This window comes from Anabrus simplex, chromosome 11 (genome assembly GCF_040414725.1).
Source record: "Anabrus simplex isolate iqAnaSimp1 chromosome 11, ASM4041472v1, whole genome shotgun sequence".
NCBI classification, from domain to species: domain Eukaryota; kingdom Metazoa; phylum Arthropoda; class Insecta; order Orthoptera; family Tettigoniidae; genus Anabrus; species Anabrus simplex.
The window spans coordinates 58846538-58853867 of record NC_090275.1 but is presented as its reverse complement, the minus strand read 5'-3'; positions in this window follow the sequence as shown (position 1 = coordinate 58853867).

The following is a 7330-nucleotide window of genomic DNA, read 5'->3' as shown; positions in this document are numbered from 1 at the left end:
TTCTAGTTGAATGAAGCATTTGATAGTTCGCGCTGGTTACCGGTGGTGAGTGGACGTGTGTTCCGAGGTGCTAGCGGTTTACTGTCAGTGTTGTGCAAGTAGTGTTCGGTTTTGGTGTTGTGTTTTATTCCTTCTCTCTGTTCATTGGGAGTGGTGAGAGAGTCTTGTAATTGTTAAATGTGTTGATTTTCTCCCTCATTCCTGGCCTAATGGCAGAGTCGAGTGGGGGTAAAAGTATGGAGGAGGAGTCAGTTGTAGCAAATACAGTAGAGACAATATGCAACACTCTACGAGATATCGAGGGACAGCGATTAGAGCTCTGTCTAGCGGAGTGACCTGAGAGTTACTGATTCTGTCATAAGAGCATGTGTATTTGTGAAGTTTTTGGGGTTATTTATGCGTTTGCATTAAGCTGAAAGAAGCAAATAGCAGCGTGTGTCATTCCTTTATATCTCCTGTCAATATGAGTGGAAAGATATGTGCTGCGTTTGGCTGCAATAACTATGAAGTGCAGAAGGATTCGCAGTCTTTCTTCCTTTCCCCTCATGACAAGAAAATGTAACACATATTCTTCCAGTTACAAATATATCTTTATAGAAGGCCTACTTCCTAAACTTCTGAAATGCGCGACCCATATTTTAACTGGCTTAAAATATAATAAGCTTATTTTATTGTGTGTTTTTTTTTTTTTTTTGCTATGGGCTTTACGTCGCACCGACACAGATAGGTCTTATGTCGACTATTTTATTGTATTAGTGCAGCAGTTAACCGTCAATACTGATGTGTTGTTGTAGGTGTGATCTGTGGGTTTTGATTTAATATGCAAATGTGTGTGGCTGGTTGTGTTCCAAGTTACCCCATTTGGAATGCCGTAATGCATTGTCAAACACTGAAGAAAATATGGTTGATTTAAGAAATGTGATGATGTAAATTTGCATTACCTTAATGTAATGGCAAGTATTGCTTATAGGGAAATTTTGAATGTTTTTGCAGCTAAATTTATGGATTTTCTTTCTGTTAGTAGGCTTCAAGTTAAAAGGAAAATTGTCCAGCTCTTAAATGTACGAGGGCCATCTGGAAAGTAGTACCCATTAGCGCCGCATGAAGCGCTGACGACTCGGGTAGCCGCTGGGCAAGGTCAGACCGCGTCAGTGGCTTGTATGCCTGCTCTGTGCGAGGTTGCGTGATGCTAGCATTACCTGTGTTGTGTCTGTTTAAAATGTTTAAACGAATTGAGAACCCCACCAGTTGTGAAGTGAGGGCCGTGATTAAATTTCTTAATGTACAAAACGTTCGACCTTGTGATATTCATCGCCTATTGACAGAGATGTATGGAGACAATGTGATGGACGAGTCGTCTGTTCGGCGCTGGTGTCGCAACTTCAACCTGGGGAAGGGGAATACACACGACGAGGAGGGTTCAGGGAGACCATCTGTCATTACAGACCAACTGCTGAGTGCAGTGTGTCTCGAACATTTATTCATGAAATTGTCAAAGACCATCTGCATTATTAAAAAATCTATGCAAGGTGGGTCCCTCGCATGCTTACAGAGGAGCACAAAACCAAGTGTATGGCTGCAGCACTGACGTTTCTGGGACGTTATTCCGATGAAGGAGACTCTTTCCTGACTCGCATCATTACTGAGGACGAAACATGGGTTTGTTATGCATCACCTGAGAGTAAACAACATTGAGTGGCATCATGCTCATTCACCAACCAAACCAAAAAAATTCAAGACAGTTCTGTCCACCAGGAAACTCATGGCAACCGTTTTCTGGGATCGCCGAGGTGTACTGCTCATTGATTTTATGGCCCGTGGAGACACAATTAATGCTAATGCGTACTGTGAAACATTAAAGAAATTACGGCGGGCAATACAAAATCGACAGCGAGGTCTATTGTCTACAGGCGTCATTCTCCTTCATGACAATGCCAGGCCTCATGCAGCTGCGATAACGCAACAACTTTTGCAGCAATTCAAGTGGGAAACCTTTGATCATCCCCCGTATATCCCGGACTTGGCCCCTTTGGATTTTCATCTCTTTACAAAGCTTAAAGACTTTCTGGTGGGAAAAAGATTTGAGAGCGATGAAGAACTTAAACGAGCCATGACTACGTATCTCAATACGCTGGCGGCGGAGGACTATGACGCTGGAATACAAAAACTCGTCCTACGTTATGACAAATGCCTAAATTTGCTTGGAGATTATGTGGAGAAGTAGTGTAAAGTATGCTCTTTCCAATAAAAATGTGTATATTTGTTAATATTAACTCCTGTGTCTTTATTGCGCAAATGGGTACCACTTTTCGGATGGCCTTCGTAAATTCATTGAATCATGTGTGTAAGGAATGTGCAGATATTTTTATTGACAAGTGTCCTAATGTGATGTACAATGCTTTTAAATGAGAAAAAAAGACAAATCCAGCCGTGAAAGTTCAGGCAGGTATGCTAAACCTAAAAAAGTAATGCATAAATGAAAGATCAAGTCCTTTTACAGCAGTCCATTTCACATCTTGATTATATGTCTAATTTCAGTCTTTAAATAATAATCTGTTAAATAATTCTTCATTCATGTATCCAGAATTGCTTCAGCAACTTTGAAGTTAATATTTTAGCAACACTTTCTTTCTAGATGGAATTTATTTATCCATTTCCGTATATACATTTCCATTGATATTTGAATTTAGCGCAAATTTTAGGTCACGCCACTAGGAGCGCCACTTGCGAATTGTCTCCCATTTTAACAAGGCTAAATCCAGAAGTGTCGCATATTGTCTCTCCTGTATTTGGTTGTAGTTGACAGTTGAGAAATACCCATGGAGGAAAATATTGTGCTTCCTGATAACCCCCTACCTGATCGTAATTCTGCTTTACCTACTAATATCAGTCCTTCTGCTCTAAAACCTGATGCCCAGTCATACGATGCCAACCATACCGGCCCATAGTCTTTGTGGAAGCCCCTGATGACAGTAAAAAAATGGGTAGTATGCATCCCACGGCCCTTGGAAAATTTTTTTTGTTGGCGTTACCCAAATCTCTCTTAGAGGTAAACATCGGCTACAAATTGAATTTCAAATCCGAAGCGAGGCCAATCTTTTCCTGTCAAATCCTATTTTACAGGAAAAGCATCTTAAAGCTTTTATTCCTTCAGCTTCTATCTATAAGGTTGGAGTGATCAGAGGGGTGGATAGGGATTTGACCAAAGAGGAAATTTGCAAATACGCTGTAACGTCCGTACCTATAGTCGGAGCTCAGCGGATGAACAGACGTTCCATGCAGGATGGCAAGGTCACATGTTCCCACAGGAACCATTAAGATAACCTTCCATAGCCAGACACTACCTTCATTCGTTTCTATTTATAGGGTTCGTACCCTGATTGAACCCTTTGTTTTTCAACCTACAATTTGCCGTAAGTGTCAATGTTATGGACATACTAGAGAGAATATTGTCGAGCTCAAAGCCCTAGATGTGCCAATTGCGCACAAAATCACAAGACCCAAGAGTGTACGGATTCTCATAGACAATGTATCAATTGTTCTGGGAACCATCAAGTGGGATCCCTTCACTGCCCCGAACATAAACATCAACAGGAATTGAAGAAAAAGCTGGCTATGGAAGTTACTACTTCAAATCCTGAGTCTTTTTTCACCCCTATAGAAAATCGATTTGGCCCACTCATGTTCCTCCAACACTTTCTCCCCTCTCCCGTGAACTTCTTCTCAAGTTCCACAATCTCCTCCGTCCAGGAAAAAAAATTCACGGCGGTTCTCACATCGCCTCCACCTAAACACGATTGTTCACCAGGATACGTTGTACGGGGACATCGTGCAATTCTCCAAATGCCTTCCTCCGCCAGGAGTGCACTTACTCCCATGCCTTCTGTATTTGGGGATCGCATACCTGTTCCTCCTAGGCCGGTTGATACTGATGATACCACGTCCAAAGAACGCTTCCTGGACTCCCCCCCGGTTACTGCCACAATTACGGCTATTTCCGATAAAATATCTGCCTATGCTCGGGCAGCAGAAAATGATTCTAAATGGTCCAAGATGCTTCTAACCATGCAGGAGGAAGTCATGGCCCTTCTCAATTCTTTAGCACCGTCTGTTCTAAAATCATGATTATTCTAAAGTGGACCGAGCTCGATAGCTGCAGTCGCTTAAGTGCTGCCAGTATCCAGTATTCGGGAGATAGTAGGTTCGAACCCCACTGTCAGCAGCCCTGAAGATGGTTTTCCGTGGTTTCCCATTTTCACACCAGGCAAATGCTGGGGCTGTACCTTAATTAAGGCCAAGGCCGCTTCCTTCCCACTCCTAGCCCTCTCCTGTCCCATCGTCACCATAAGACCTATATGTGTCGATGCGACGTAAAGCAATTAGCAAAAAAAAAAAAAAATCTAAAGTGGAATGCACATAGTGTCATACATAAGAGACACGAACTATTTTTACTAATTGATTCCTATCACCCTCACATACTTTTGCTTAGCAAAATTTTGCTGGCTCCAGCCAAACAATTTCATATCCCAAACTATAACTGTATTAGACATGATAACTATGGTTATGATGGGGCTTGTATTTTGGTGTCTAACCAACTACAGTTCCATTCTACACCTTTGCCCTACAGATTACCTGGTACACAGGTGGTTGCCATTGCTGTTGCAAACATACATTTTATTTCTCTCTATTGTCCACTGAAAATCCAAGGCTCATATTCTAATTGGACACTTTTCTTCTCGCAACTTCCGCACCCTTTTATCTTCGGGCGAGATCTAAATTGTCACCATCTAAGCTGGGGATGAGAGGTCTCTTGTCCTAAAGGGAATAAAATAGCTAAAATAGCTGCATTATATAATTTACGTTTTGATTGATGGTTCGCCTACTCGACTGACGTCACCTTTTGAAAAGAAGAGTGTTGTTGATTTAACAATATGTACTAGTGATCTGGCACACAGTGTTGACTGGGAGGTAGTAAAGGACACTCATTCAAGTGATCATTTCCCCATCCTTATTGTCTTTCCTGACAGTCAACCTGCCGCTATGTCCCCGATTAAAGTGAGTAGGCGCATGTTACCCTTCAATACAACCCAGTTTCAACAGTTTTTGGTTAACAAGTTATCTGATTTTGATGGTCAACAGATGCCCTATAATACTTTTACATCAATAATCACTCAGTATTTAGATCTATACCATCCTAAACAGCCACATTTCGGACCCAAAACTATACAATATGCACGCTGGTGGGATGCAGAGTGTGCTACTTTAATTTCACAAAGGAAAGCAGCACTTCACTCCTTTTGACATTTTGTAACTTTCCAAGCATACTTACATTATAAAGTACTGGTCGCCCAAATTTAAAAGGTATTTAACGAAAAATGCCGATAGCACGCCTGTCCAACCATTTTATTCATACTCCATCTACTGTACACTTCAACGTCAAAATTTTTCATCTTTTCCTTATGCTTACGTAAACAAGAAGCAGAACTGTTGAGTTCGCGCACTGTGGTAGCAGCCACATCACTCAAAATCTTAGCTCGGATTTCTTCAATGTTTTTTTAAAAAGGAAAATGCATTAATTCGCTAAAGTCGACTCACATTACTGTTCTGTAGTGCTCATTATAAAAATGAAAGAAGAAAATTTTGACCCTATGTTGATTTCATCCTGAATCTTCAGTGCGGACAAATTCTTCAATGCTATGAACAATGTAAAGTTTTTCTATAACACAGAGGAATTGGAACTAGTGAGATCTCATTTGGTTTTAATTTGCAAAATAACATTGTATATAATGTTAAAAGACTAATCAAAACTAATGTAGATCCTTCTGTTCTTTCCAGGACGTTTTGTTAACCTATGCGTGAAGTGTGAACGAACGTTTCTACACACAGATCTCCTGGATGAATAATGGACCGGACAAAGGAAGGTTGACAACTCATTGCATATCCCTTATGTTTCCTTAATTGTATTCATTTCAGCATATTGAGACTAATGGAGAGACAGGAGTTGCGCTCTGGTCTCCATGTATATTCAGGTATTTGTCTTGACATGTGACCCTGTCTGGTGCATGGAACTTAACTGTCTCGTCTGCCACTTCTTTTATTCATGCATTCAATATGGAGGCTCTTCTACGTTTCTTTCATCAACTAACCCCGGATTTTGTATCCCCACATTATAGTTTCCATCTTTCTCCTCTCTCCAATAAATTTTCTTCTCTCGTTGATATCCACAAATTAAATCTGGCTATCCATACATCACATACTTTGGCCCCTGGACGGGATGATATATCGTATTCAGTATTATAACAACTTCCACCCTTGGCGTGACAGACCTTACTGCAGATTTTCAATCATTGCCTTGAGTCTGCTCAGATTCCTTCCACCTGGAACGAATTTTATTTGGTTCCCATCTTAAAACCAGGGAAAAACCCTCCACTTCCCAACAGTTATAGGGGCATATACCTTGGACAATGCCTTTGGAAAATTTTCTTGAACGCCTTAAATGGTCTCTAGAATATTATAATTTACTTCCCAAATACCAATTTGCTTTTCTACCAGGTCGTTCTGCCACTGATGTTATTAACCTTTTGTTAACCAATATTACTCTCGCACGCTGTCGGAAAGAACCCTTGATGGCTATATTTTTTTACTTGTGTGGGGCTTATAATAATGTTGACCTCCAAGTGTTACTTCAAAAATTGCTCCTTTATTACTTCCCGCCCCTCTTTGTTAATCTTCTCTTGAACATGTTTTCACACAGAATAATTCAATTAAAACATTTTCCTCATATCAAGGAACGCATGACGTCTATGGGGCTTCCTGAAGGTGAAATTCTCAGTCCTATTTTATTTACACTATATTCGATGTCACTAGAGAAAATTATAACACGCAGTGCTTGTATGATACAATTTGCCGATGACCTTGTTATTTATCTTAATCTCCTATTCCTCAAAGCTATTTACAATGCCTTACATACGACTCTTCTGGATTTTTCTATTGGCTTCACGATCATCAATTAGAAGTGGCCTACGACAAATGCCGAGCGGTAATTTTCTCTTGATCCCAGCGTACTGATCACCCACCTGTCCTCTTTCAAGGTTTTTCGATCCCGATTGTCCAGTCGACTAAATATTTAGGTATCTACCTCGACAGGAAATTATTATGGCACTCTCACATTTACCTTGTAGGGAAGTCTCTTCTGAAAAAAAAAAAAAAAACATTATTTTTTGCCTTACGGCAGAGATCTTGAGGATCTGATCCAAGTACAATGCTACTGTTGAATCAAAACATAATTCGTTCGACCTTTGATTATGACTCAGGTTTTATAGACACGGCG